This window comes from Macrobrachium rosenbergii, chromosome 54, assembly GCF_040412425.1.
Source record: "Macrobrachium rosenbergii isolate ZJJX-2024 chromosome 54, ASM4041242v1, whole genome shotgun sequence".
In the NCBI taxonomy this organism is placed as follows: Eukaryota; Metazoa; Arthropoda; class Malacostraca; order Decapoda; family Palaemonidae; genus Macrobrachium; species Macrobrachium rosenbergii.
In genome coordinates this window covers 12,130,103-12,145,102 of record NC_089794.1, presented here as the reverse complement: position 1 = coordinate 12,145,102, position 15,000 = coordinate 12,130,103, and the positions used below count along the sequence as shown (strand labels likewise).

At 33.9% G+C, this 15,000-nt stretch overlaps 1 protein-coding gene across 2 annotated transcripts in view; it reads right to left on the bottom strand.

The window, feature by feature from the left end:
- Positions 1–15,000, bottom strand: part of LOC136834746 (kin of IRRE-like protein 1) — a 237,787-nt gene that overhangs the window by 169,420 nt on the left and 53,367 nt on the right. The window lies entirely within an intron of this gene.

Here is a 15,000-nt window from a genome sequence, read left to right as displayed (position 1 = left end):
TTATTATAGAAGCGAATTAAGTTTAAATCACATAAATTCGTTTTTCGTTTTCGATTATGAGCTAAAAACTTCAATCGAATTAGCGATAAGGAAAGTTTAAGATAATGCTAATGATCTCGCGAGGACTTTAAGAAAGTTAAAACTTGCTTCGTATCCTCGAAACAAAGATAATTTTTGTATATTGTCTCTTTTCCTTTTATCTGTATCACGTGGAAGATAGAAGGATTCCAGGATGTTATTCTATGGCTGGTCTTGATGTACGAGTATTCCCTATGTGACATTCAAATAAACAAGTAAACATTGCGCCGAAGTTTCTTCGGCGGTAACGAGTTTTCTGTACAACGTATAATGCTGTATAAAACTATCAGATACGACCAGCCAGCACTCAGTCGCTCCCCAGATGCGGTCAAGTAAACGTCTGCCAGACGAACGATCCACGGCTAACCTTAGCGTTAAATAAAATAAAAACTACAGAGACTACATGCCTGCAATTTGGCATGGTTGATGATTGGAGGGTGGATGATCACCATACCAATTTGCAGCCCTCTGGCCTCAGTAGTTTTTAAGATCTGATGGCGGACAGAAAAAGTGTGGCCGGACAGACAAAGCCGTCATATTAGTTTTCTTTTACAGAAAACTAAAAGCACATGTTAATTGAAACAAAGTTATATAGATATATAAACTAAACTGAACTGCAGTGAAAAGCTTAATTCTGAGCATAATTTGCAGATGAATTTGTTTTTACAGTCATATTGAAGACAATTTTGAGATACACATCAGAAATTCACTTTGTATCCAAACCTGCAGCCATTATTGTATAATGACAAATTTTACTAAGTAGATTTTGCTTTTCTTGTAAATACAATTCAGATACCTCTCTCTCTCTCTCTCTCTCTCTCTCTCTCTCTCTCTCTCTCTCTCTCTCTCTCTCTCTCTCTCAGAATCCATCTACTGCTTCTTGGTCAAGTCGGCAAACCAACGACAAAATCTTGAAAGCCAGACATGAAAAGTAAACACGAAAGGAAATCCCTCCGTGACAAACCTGCCCACGCCTGAATTACAACCCAGTACGGAGCTACACCAACTGGCCTTACAAACATTGTAAACACGACAATGTTCCATAAACTCTGAGATCGGCCTCAGGACGGAAAACATTTGTAATGATATTTCATAAAACTGAAAGAACATTTCAGAATATTTACAATAATTCTCATGTCGGCAAAACGTGTGAATTCCTACCTTTACAAATCCATTATGGTCTTTTTGATTCTATTTGCAACTGGGGGAATCTAATAGATTAGCTGCATGCGTTTAATGAACTAAGGCAGTGGCATCCGCATATATGACTTGCGTGATAATTTAATCGGTACAAAACTGTAAGTTTGTTGACGTTTTTCTAGCTGCAAAACCTCGGATTTACAAAGTTCATAATAATAATAATAATAATAATAATAATAATAATAATAATAATAATAATAATAATAATAAAATAATAATAATAAATGTTTATTTTCTTTGTTTTTCCCTAAGCATTAATCACATTTATTCCATCATTTAATTATATGTTAGGATTTTATCAGAGTGTGTTGAAACTTTTCATACTAATCACATCATCTATATTTATGTATTAATAAATCTTTTGGAAAAATTTGCCAGGGATGATTACAGGTAATATAACGACGGAAGAAACTTTTCTACTACAAAATCAGAGAGAGAGAGAGAGAGAGAGAGAGAGAGAGAGAGAGAGAGAGAGAGAGAGAGAGAGAGAGCGGGGAGTGGGAGGAAGAGAGAGAGATTTTTTCCGGAAATATGATTCAAGGTTAAGCGTGGTTTGTCGTACATTGCATGTTCAGGAGGAGAGAGAGAGAGAGAGAGAGAGAGAGAGAGAGAGAGAGAGAGAGATTTGTCTGGAAGTGTGATTCAAGGTTAAGAACTGTTTGTCTTGCATTGCATGTTAGAGCCAAGTCACATTACCCGTAGCCGACAAATGCTTAATTGACTAAATAATAACTGGTTACGCTTCATGTAATTATCTGGTTGTCTGCTCGGAAGACCTTTTCAACATAATCCTGGAGAAAGCGCCGAATGTAATAAGGAAATATATTTGATTTTTTCCTGCAAAAATCCATCACATTGGTCAACGCTGTAACATCGAGGCCATTATTACATGTATTACTTCTTTGGAATAATCAATGTTAAGAGGAAAAGAATTCTTTAAGGGTCAATACTCCTTTAGCATTCCAATGATTCTTTGTTTACTTTTAAAGTAGTTATTCTTTGAAATGATCAATTAATTATCACTAATTAAACTAACAGAATTCTGTAAGGGTGAATATCCCCTTAACATTAAGAAGATTCTTCGCTTACTTTGAAAGTAAACTCAGGTTACCAGTTTCAAGTTTGTCCCATGTATTAACTAAAAACTGCCCTTGTGCATGGTCTAATACATGCTTATGTGTTAAGAAATACAATAGTCATAAGAACCGTATCATCTTAACTAATGTACTATGAATATTGTATCATTGATATTAAATGCAAATGGAATAGTTTTACGTTTGTTCCAAAACAGCCCTAGCGAAAAATCTGGTGCATTTTTTAATGTTCGGAAATATAATGCTGTCATTAGGACAGTGCTATATTAGCTAATGCATCACTGACATTGCATCCTTGATTATTTATTTAAGTGAAATATTTTCTCCTTGATTGGAAGGCAAGTGTAAGCGAAGAAAGTAACGGAGTTCCTAAAAACATAATCACTAAGAGTTAGTCAAATTGAAATACGATAAAGAATTCTTCTGTTAAGCAAGGGAAGAAAGAGAACCTTCGGCACCATGATTCAATTCTCTCTCTCTCTCTCTCTCTCTCTCTTCCCTCTCTTCTCTCTCTCTCTCTCTCTCTCTCTCTCTCTCTCTCTCTCTCTCTCTCTCTCTCTTATTCTTTGCTCCCTGTGCTGGGACTGATCGCAATCTAATTCCAATGATTACGGGCCAACAAAGTTAGAATTGGGTGCGTACATCCCTGAAAATAGCCGGACGAAAGATTCTCTCTTAATCCATTTGATTCCGAGTCAAGCTTATTTAAAAAAAAAATATTCGGATCCCGAAAGCAACATAATAGATGTTATTACCCAATTATGAAGTGGAAATTGTGTATCCTGGATATCTGGCTGTGGTTTTAATGGGACGTAGCCAGTCGATATAACTGAAATAACATTCAATCCCAGTTATTTTCAGCGGTATATTTTCTCCTTCCTTCAAAACTCTTCCGGCAGAATAATTTAAAGGATCCGACAATACTGGGAGACAATGGCACGAGTTAATGGGATCACGGCGGAATAATTTAAAGCATGGCAGACGCTACCCAGGTCAATGCAGACCGATTTACGAAAAACTTTCATCATTAGAAGACTTCCTGTACGTTCCAAATTAATATATAAAACCATTTACGTCGCAGTTATTGAAAATTAAATGACAGTAGACATCGTAAGTAAACATATCAAATAATAAGTATTTCCATGTACTGTCCACTTTATCAAATGTGGAAATTTAGCTAAGAGCCACTAAGAGTTGACTGTATGTAAAATATGAAAAAAAATAAAACGCTTCAGTTCTGCCAGTGCTTAAGAAAACTAAGAAGTGCACAAAAGTACACGAATATCAGGTGGAATGTTGCTGCCTTCATCAAAATATGACAGCAAAAACTTTACGACAGAATTATTCCTCGACGAATATTTCTTTCCTTCCGATGCACCTTTGGTGAAGCTCGTCTTTTATCAGAGTACTGATAAGAACATGCGTCTTGCTCTATCACCTTCATCGCTAAAAAATCACTTTCACCTTTTATCATTCATCATTTCCCCCCACTTGTCACTCTAGGGCTCTTATCAGTATGGACGATAAAGTTCCAATTATTTAGTCAAAATGGTTCACTGCTATGATAAGGGATGATAAGGACTATTTTATTGGCGTATTGAAAAAAATATATATGTATATATATACAGTACATATATATATATAATATATATATATACAGTATATACATACATATATATATATATATAGTATATATATTTATGTATATATGGGAGCGTGTACGTGTGCGTGCGTGTGTATACCTACATACATACATACATACACACACACACACACACACACATATATATATATATATATATATATATATATATATATATATATATATATATATATATGGAGGAACAGAATAGCCAGAAAACATGGTAATATTGTAAACATTATTGTCTCTCAAATTATGCAGAAGCACAGATGAGCTTTCGGGATTACATAGCTTTTCTCATCATCAGGGTCACTTATCTATAGAATGACATGAAATACAAGGAAACAGTAAGAAAACTGTATTGACTGACTTAATCTAAGTGTTACAATAGTTATAACTGCAAAGTAAAAGTATACGATGATAGCATACGAAGGGGAACATAAAAACGAAAATTAATTGTAAATCAAAACTGACACAAAAGCAATGAAATCTAAAATAAGCAGAAACATTCAAATAAAATCATTGAGCAGACAGATAAAGAAGAAATAATCCAAATAGTAATAAGTACAAAAAGTATACTGGAAAACTTACTGTCCTTGTCTGCAGTTACAGGATATCTGGGCGAGTTAATGGTAAAGACTGGGAATGGAAAAGGGTGAGGTCGTGAAGTTTTAGAAACTATTCAGTGTACAATGGAAATGGAGTAGTTTGTCTACTGAGTGTTGGTGCTTGTTGTTTAATATGGAGGGACTGAAAACGGAAGGGAAAATCTGTTTTCTGTTTATCCAAGAATCTGAAAATTACTGTTTTCTATGTGATGGCGACAGGATAGGGCATAGACTCTCATGGCAATAGTTTCTTTTTTACTCAACGTTAAACCTGTACGATGGCAAACATCTATGGCAGAGATCTTAAGTTGGCCCTTAGTGCATCCCACATAAGTCCCAGAATTACATTTTGGGAAAGTGAACTTGTAAACTATAAACTATACAGGTACGCATCAATTCTGGGAGGGTGTCTTTAGAGTGAAAGAGTCTTCGAATTGTATGAGGGTTATTGAATGTAATTCTGAAGTCATTATATGAATACAGATGGCTTAAGAGTGACAATAATTTACGTTTTCTAAACATAACCAGTTTTATTTGTCTATCTATCTATCTATCTATCTATATATATATATGTGTGTGTGCGAATTTTTGTCACCTACGGACGAGTGACATTTTTTATATTTACAAATATTACGCCTAAATATCGTTTAACATTCATTTCACTCGGAAAATACACACCAATGTGGGATTACAACTGATAAGTGGTTCGTCTCCAGTAGGTTTCGAACTAATGCTTGGTTTAGGAACAACGGTAGACAGTGACTCAGACCCCCAGCTATCAAGAGAGATATAAGCTGACAGCGATAACAGTTGACATTGACTCTGCTATGCATTTACCAATCGTTATAAACTTACCAATCAGCTATCATGGTGGAGATGGGTTGATATCAATTCTAAGTACAGAACATGAATTCAGCTGGCTTATGTACAACAGAGTTGATATCAATATATATATATATATATATATATATATATATATATATATATATATATATATATATATATATATATATATATATATATATAATTATATATATATATATATATATATATATATATATATATATCTTCTTCTTCTTCGTTTTAACGTGCTTTTATACCCATTTTTATATGGGGTAAGCACGGTGCCTTCTTTGAAGGACTTTGATTTGGTGGTGGGGTAGGCCGTAACCTCGACCGGCTGCCCTGCCTGACATCGCTTAGACCCCGGTAACGAATGTGTACATGTATTACCGAAACCCCCTCTCCCTTTCTCCCAGCAGCACGAGGAGAACTGGGCGGGTAGTCCGACAGTTCGAGACGTGTGAGGTGTCTGTTATGTTTTTTAGAAGATGTTGGAGTGGCTTTGTTTATGTGTGTATTAGTCTGTAACATCCATTTGCTTTCAGCAAACCTATCCGTTAATTACATACGTAATCCTGGGATGTCTACACGGATAGCAAAGTTTCCGTCTCTGACTGGTCGGCTGCGGGGATTGAACCCTCGCCACAGGCTTCTATGAAGTCTGTGGTTGCCACTCTACCAACCAAGCATCATCGAGGCTCTATATATATATATATATATATATATATATATATATATATATATATATATATATATATATATATATATATATATATATATATATATATATATATATATATATATATATATATAGTACATATATAATATATATATATATATATATATATATATATATATATATATATATATATATATATATATATATATATATATATATATATATATATATATATATATATAATGATATAAATGACAGTGTTTTGTGGGATGTATGTATAAATATATAATAGATTAACATACAGTTGGGTACATAAAATCTTACGTGATGGGCTCTAAAAACATCTACCAACAACGCTTTACAATATCCAGGCATTATACCAGTTCAATACTTCATATTTTGCCGTGGCTTTATGCTAGAATTTCCACAACAGTGAAAAATATCCCAGAACTTCTGAGGTGGGACGTGTCATCGATGACCCTTGGTGGATTCCTACTCTGTTTCTGCCTAACTTTCCGAGAGGAATTAATAGATTTTCCTTTTTATCTCTGTCGTAGAGACCGTTGTTCTTTGGGGACCCCAGTAACTCTCTGATTTATGAAGTGGAAACGGAAATTTTGAAAGCTTCGCAGAATTGTCTGCAACTCAAACCTCCTTTCTCATAGATAATACATTAATTGGGTTAATTTCAGGAAAACAATCTCTCTCTCTCTCTCTCTCTCTCTCTCTCTCTCTCTCTCTCTCTGGCTCCCTCGCTTACAATGAAAAACAAGATCAAACATCATTTCATAGATAAACCCTTACAAAGTTTTTTTCAGAGAAATAACTGAAGCATCATGTGTCTGAACCCTGACGTTCTTGACTCTCTCTCTCTCTCTTTCTATCTCTCTACCTATACACTACACACACACACACATATATATATATATATATATATATATATATATATATATATATATATATGCATATATATATATGTATATATATATATATATATATATATATATATATATATATATATATATATATATATAATATTTTTATATATATATAAAACTTCCAGAACACAGGCCATTAGCAGAATATACAGCAAAGGGCATCAGAAGGAGACGTCTTGCAGCATTTCATCTATTTACTTGACAAAGTTTCGAGGCCAAGCCTCATCATCAGGCTGAAACATGCAAACATTGAATAATACAAAATTTACTCGACTAATTAAAAAAGGTAATTGATTTAAAAAGAAACTAAAAAACTAAAAGGGAAATGCTAAGTACCTTTCAAGGAATTGGAGGGAAGACAATGACAGTCATAAGACACGAGGTTAAAAGAAAGCTCGCGCCAAGAATAGATAGGTGGAGGTCGTTTGACTGTTTAACTCGGGAACTACTTGTTTAATAAAATGTGATTCATGGATCGCAAGCTGTTGTGGAGAAGAGGCCCTTGTAAGAATTGGTGATATTGGATGTTAAATTTACATTTATAGGCATGGTTCCGAATATTAGAGTATTCTGGAGACGCCAATCGAACTCCAGCGCGATAACTCACGCCCCTATGGCAATCAATGCGAACTTTGAGAAGCCTACGAGCTGGGCGGAATTTCATAAGGAAGTTATGTTACTACAAAAAGTATTTTTTAGACTATTTTCCAAACAAACTGCTTTTTACACATTTAAATAAGTTCCTTAATGGTAAAATCATACCCAAAGTTAACTTCCCTACTGCTCCTAGGAAACCATTTTATGCCAGTCTTCCTTTTATTCAAAATGATTCTTTATTTAACAAAATTAGACAGCTAATACATCAGCATGCTCCCGCCATAAAATGCCCACTAATAACAACAAATCCCCTGACAATCGGGTCTCTCTTCAAATATAAAGATAAACTTGATCCCCTATTGGCATCAAATGCCGTCTATTTTTTTACTTGTCCCCGATGTAGTCGGGGAATATATGTTGGATCCTCTCGTAGGCTCCTCAAAGATCGCACTCATTGCCATAGGGGTGTCAGTTATCGCACTGGAGTTCGATTGGCTTCTCCAGAATACTCTAATATTCGGAACCATGCCTATAAATGTAAATTTAACATCCAGTATCACCAATTCAAAATACTTACTTGGGCTTATTCCCCATAGCAGCTTGCGACCTATGAATCACTTTTTATTAAACAAGTAATTCCAGAGTTAAACAGTCAAACGGGCTCCATCACTCTCTTCTTTGCACGAGCTTACTTTTAACCTACGTGTCTTGTGGCTGTCACTCGTCCTCCCTCCTATTCCTTGAAAGGCACTTAGCATTTCCCTTTTAGTTTTTTTAGTTTCTTTTTAAATAAATTACCTTTTATAATTAATCGAGTCAATTTTATATTATTCAATGTTTGTATGTTTCAGCCTGATGATGAGGCTTGGCCTCGAAACGTTGTAAAATGAATAGATGAAATGCTGCAAGACGTCTTCTTCTGATGCTTTTGATATATATATATATATATATATATATATATATATATATATATATATATATATATATATATATATATATATATATATATTATATATATTTATATATAATTACATATATACAATATATACATATATATATATATATATATATATATATATATATATATATATATATATATATATATATATATAATATATACATATATATATATAATATATATATATATATATATATATATATATATATATATATATATATATATATATATATATATATATATATATATATATATATATATATATATATATATATAATGTATATATACACATATAGCTAATCTTTGACGCGAAACACTTGACCCTACGGTACTTATGTTCCTATTATTGTGATTTCCTGAAGTTCTGTGCAAAATTTCTCTCTTTGTCTCTGATGGTAATGTCTGAGTAATGACTGTAAATACAGAATTGAAAAATCTTTCATCGTCCCTCGACGTACATATACTACCAAAACTCTGTCTGTCTGTCTGTTCTGGCACTAATTAAGGATTAAAGACCACGACTGAAGGTATTATAGATACTTTCCATCGTAGTCTGTTAAACTAAAAAAAAAATCAGTTAATACTATATAACATATTGAATGCTTTGAAGATCATGTATCCTGGACGGTTGCTTTAATCTGAAAGTAATTACTTTAATATGTATCCCTCTTCTACACCTATTCTAATATGCAATTGGTGCTCACTTTATTAATGGATAATTATACCAAATCGTGCTATCTCAATAGGAACCTATCGTACGTCAGACGGGAAAGACCATTATCACGATGGATCAGAAACTCAGTCAATATGAAGAGTAAATTGCAAATTTACGCCAGACATTCATTCAAGAGTTATTGCAGATCGGGACATACTTGAACTCACAAAAATAACATCAATTTAATCAGTATATCTAATACTTCCTCGTTTACCGTCCACTGGACCCTAAGAGAAACGTGCCCAACCGGATTCTTAGGTAGTTTCTTTTCTTGGCCAGCAGAAGGTTCAGTCTTCACTTATGTACTTCTTGCCAGAAACTGCCGAATTTTGTCTCAATGCAGAAGTGAAAAGACCAGAAACCATTCGATTAGCTTTCGTCCTTCACAGTTCTTATAATCTCAATAATCTTTTGGTAAACGACGTATCTGTGTAATTGTATCAGTATGACGAAAAATCTCTCTATATTGGATTTCGGTATTTAGAATTCCACCTCTATGTGCATTAGAAAATCGTTACCAAGTTTTATTTGCAGTTAACTTGGTGCTAGGGAGAACTTCCCAAACACTGATAATTGTAAAGTTAACAAAGCTTTCTACTAATATACTTCGTTGTATATCAAGAGATGAAACTGCGGTCATATTAAGATTACGTAATACAACAAACAGGCTGTAAAGTTAAATAGCAAACTGTGAAGGGAAGCGATATTCTTGCCTGTAAGTAAAGGGAAAGATGGAGGCATAAAATGAAGCTTAACCCATAAGGGTACCAAGGACCTACTGCCGAAAACAGATTTCGGAAGATATGAAAGAATTCGATATTAAAATCAGACTTTTACTTATGATTCCTTCAAGTTACAGATAATTGAATACGTATAACTCATGTGGCAGGTAGTGCCACTTCCCGAAAACCTTTCAAGGCATAATCTCTCGAATGAAAGTCCCCTGTGCTCTCTCTCTCTCCTCTCTCTCTCTCTCTCTCTCTCTCTCTGTCTTCGGTGGCAATGCCTGGTTCAATAGGCAGGGTTAAATAGGCTCCCATTAATCCTCAATTAATATGCTTACGTTCATCGCCAGTATCAATGTACAAAATCTATTTATAACTAATTCTTCCTGTTTGTCTTCTGGTTATAATACAGATATAAATGCCGCGATTAAATCCTACCATTTACTAAATCCTATCATTTATAAACTGCGCATCACATTTCCCATAGTCTCATGATAACGTATTCCGGACGGTTAGTTTTATCTGCAAGTAGCAATAGTATTTTAATGTGCAGTTAATGCACCATTTGACGGGAAAGATAAAGTCAAAGGTGTTCTAAATGAGAAATTCACGTACGGAAGGCGGAAAAGACCATTGCAACCAAATGCCGAAAATTTAGTAAACGTGAAAAATATCTTTTTCATCTCAAAAGTAAATGACTTTCATATCTATGTACTGTATATAAATTTACACCATACATTTACTAACAATTTATTGTAGAAAGAATTAGATTACTACGTTAAACAAAATTGCTAATTTACATATATCTAAACACTTCCAACCCCCTTTGTTAAAACTGAATTACCCAAATTGTCAAAAGCGCAACCTGATGCCATCTATTGGACATTAAGAGAAATATATCCTACCGGCTTCATAGGCAATGTCTCTTTGATTAACCTGTAGTTGTCTAATTTCAGCTTTGAACCTCATACCAAAAACTGCTGGGTGCTGCACAAGTGATTACTTTTACCTTTACCTTTTATAGCATCAATAATAAAAACGCTTAACTATAATGTATTTTTAATTTACAATGCCTACCTTTAATGCAGTATCCCTTCACACGAACTGGATTTCGTGGTTTGAAGAAACCAAATAGAGAATAGTTAAGCTGTTCAATTCACAGTTGATTCAGGCTGGGCGTAACTACGTCAGTGCTGAAAATTGTAGGGTCATTTAAGATCAAAATATACCCTCATGCGTCTAGACGTCGTTGCATAACGCTAGGCGGGCCAAAAAGGTTCTTAATTTATTTAGTAAATTAAAAGAAGAACAAAGTTCGAATCTCATATGTCATATTACAAACCAAAATAATTTAAAAAGTACCTTTAGTATACAAAAATCATGAAGCCATCTTAACTCATTATATATTACTTCTTGAAAGTACATTGATTTTTTTTCTTTATGAACGTGTTATGAGAAAACATATACCGAAAAATTATTTTCGATGATAAAAATCTAAATCTGTATTCGATCAAGATTTCCCTGTTTACCTAAGGAGCGAATTATGTACTTGTGTGGTTGGTGACTGGTTTGAGAAAGGAATATATATATATATATATATATATATATATATATATATATATATATATATATATATATATATATATATATATATATATATATATATATATATATATATATATATATATATATATATATAATATATATATAAAACCAGTCAATTTCTGAAAAAAAAAAAAGGAAAATAGTGGTGAAATTTAAAACCGAAAAGAAATGGAGACACCTAGCAGATTTATTTAATGATATAAGATTTCCCCGTTAGTTTTTATCGTATCAAATTATCTAGCATACTCCTTTATTACTTACATTTGTTTTAATATATTCCATTCGATAAATTTAAGCCACGGATTAAAAAAAAATAGATTATCAGATAAGCATCATTATAAATCAGTATCCTGCTTCAGAGGGATATCCTGCAACACATGGCTGCAAGTGCATTATCAAAATAAACTAGCAATTTAAATGTAATTCTAAGATAATCGAGAAACTCAATTTTCTCTCTGCGTGTATTGTAATACTATATTTTAAATCGCGGCAAAACATACGAGAAGAGAAACAGATAATGCTATTTAGCCCTTAAGGGACAGGAAGAAAACTGCCAGAAAGCAGGGAATAACGTCAGCAAGGCAGTTTCATTGGTCAATTCACTGCTGAAAAAAGAATTACATTAGCTGCCTGTGAATTATCCAAAGCATCATTATAAATCAGTCTCCTGTTTCAGAAGGCAATTCCTGTGACACATGGCTTTAACTTCATTATCAAAATACATTTGTAACTTCGTGTAATGCTACGATCATTAGGAAAGTTCATTTTCACCCTTGTGTATATTGTAACATTATACTCTAATTCACGGCGAAATATACTGAAAGAGAAACAGACGATGCAATTCGCCCCTTGAGAGGTAGGAAGAAAACTACCAGAGATCAGGTGACATATAACGTCAGCACGACAGTTTTATAGTTTTATAACACATGTCATCCGTAGAGATCTGCAATTACTGGAACTGCTGACCAGTAAAGAAAATGTGGAAACTAATGAGAGAGAGAGAGAGAGAGAGAGAGAGAGAGAGAGAGAGAGAGAGAGAGAGAGAGAGAGAGAGAGAGAGAGAGAGAGAGCTGGGAGGGGGTAGGGAGACAGGTGATTAATCGTGGCACAAATGATAATTAATCATTCAGAATCTGCTCATGAAGGTTCGTTGGTGATAAATGATAACTGTGTATTATCAAGGAATAATGTAGGATTTAACGTCGAGTTCGAGGATTAAGCTCAGTTTACACTCGAGAGAACATTCCCTCTGGCATTTAAGCTTTGTTGCTCGTATGCGTGATGTTCAAGAGGAATGATTCGCTTTCAAGAGAAGTTTAATCTGCCCAATGATGATGATTCAAGTCTTCACTTTTTTTCTGTTTTTATACTGTTATGCTCATTACATTAATTACTGATAAAGGTTAAAATATTCTTATCAACATATACACCATTAATGAGTACTTACTATAATATATTCTCTTTAACATTAAATTATTTACTGCGAGAACTTTACTAAGCTGTTTGTTCATCATAAATTTTATAATGATGAGTTCATCGCGAGTCCCTGGAAACTATTATAATCAGTCATTTCCTAAAATATAGAAAACATGACATTTCCGGAAGCATGTATAAACAATACGTTCATTTTTCAAGCTTATAAATGTTTTGCTAGTCAGATTAGAGAGTATTTTTGAATGCTTTTATGCCAATGTTAATGCATACATCCAAGTGATATTTGTCTTTGGGAAAAAATGCAGATAAATTTGATCTTCTTTATTTATAATAAAATACTTTAATATGAGAGAGAGAGAGAGAGAGAGAGAGAGAGAGAGAGAGAGAGAGAGAGAGAGAGAGAGAGAGAGAGAGATGGCTGAAAGCGGATAAAAATAGACAATTTCGTACAGCCCTGACCTCTAGAGAACAGACAAATATTACCTGGCACCCCAGCTATGCTATCTATCATAATATCTATATCAAATTCCTATCGCTGTCTAGATACTAAAATAAGACAGATGACCTGCAAAACTAGAAAATATGTTCAGCATATATAAACTGGCATTACAGATGGCTTACGTGCTTAAATTTTAATATCAATTTATGGAGCATTCCAATTCAACGGATTGCTTCGGGACCCAGCAGCACGTTTACACCGACAAAATTTTGAGTCCTTATGACTACATGTATGAAGGTCCTGGGTGAGGGTGGGGCCGGGTAGGGGTAACAGGTAGGAGGATGGTGACCCAAGAAAAGGGCTGTTGGAATACTGGTTCTTGAGAATACATAAGGTAGGTGTTGACTTTGGGTCATATCTGTTGCTACGCTACGGGTTAATGTCTGCCTGTGTTCCACACAATACCTGTATCAGTGAGATAAATATTAAGGGTGAGACTGACAGAAAACTTGGGAGTGACTATGTGCTCATTTGTACCACGTTCTTTCAGCAAGTACTCTAATGGTGATATACACGCTAGTAAAAGGAAGACATTTTGATAAAGTACAGCTAGGCATTAAGCGTTCGAAAGGTGCAAGGGGAAAATTGTACAATATTAGAAAGAAGTGACTGAATGTCACAGTTCCACTGTCAATCTCGTATTTGACGACCGCCCTAACCCTTCTTCCCTGCCCGTCTCATTAGCATTTACAAAGAACAACAGCATAACTCTTTATCAACTCCCCCCTTCACCAGCCTCTCTCTCTCTCTCTCTCTCTCTCTCTCTCTCTCTCTCTCTCTCTCTCTCTCTAGCCTAACGAGAAACTATTAATACTAATTATAAACTATATATGTGTGTGTGTGGTTGCTATTACTATTATTATTATTATCATTATTATTATTATTATTATTATTATTATTATTATTATTATTATTATTATTATTATTATTATTATTTAGAAATAAAAAAAATATCCATAAGGATGCATGAAAAAGAGAATGGAGAGGTAGCATTTATCTGTAACTAATAAAATCAGTAACAATTTCTTACTACAGACTACTAGGATTTAGGACATCGTAATGGACCTGTATTTAAAGATAGAATATGAAATGTGTAAACTACTGTGCAATCAACGGAGTCTCAACAGCATGAGGACGTTAGTCTGAAGATACAGTTAAATATGAAGAGTAAAGTCCGTAGATTTGTTTACCATTACACATAAAATGTTTTGGCATGTATTAATTAAATTGGGTGTGTAATGTCCGTAGAGTTTTACCAATTCGGTACCCGTCGGTAATTGATTGTCAGTCTTGGTTGAAATGTGGAGGAGGAACCTTTAACCTTTAACGAGCCCAGTCGACTTTAAAGCAACTGTATGTAGTCATAGCTATTGAAACCTATTATT